Genomic DNA, 226 nt, shown 5'->3' on the forward strand with positions numbered 1-226 from the left:
CTAGCTTGTGTCAAGCTGACAAAAAAATAAATAAAAATAAAAAAAAAAAAATCTGACCAGCAGAGGCAGAGAATGTGAGTCTTCTGGCTCAAGTCGCAAAGCCAGCTCATGCAGGAAATCTGAAATTATGACATCTAGCCCACTCTTGTGCTTGCTAATACCAAAATAAGGCAGGAACAGGTTTTGTGGTTCTGCCACTGTTCTTTTGTATCAATGCTGAACTCCT

The sequence above is a fragment of the Mastomys coucha genome, unplaced genomic scaffold (genome assembly GCF_008632895.1).
Source record: "Mastomys coucha isolate ucsf_1 unplaced genomic scaffold, UCSF_Mcou_1 pScaffold14, whole genome shotgun sequence".
NCBI lineage: Eukaryota > Metazoa > Chordata > Mammalia > Rodentia > Muridae > Mastomys > Mastomys coucha.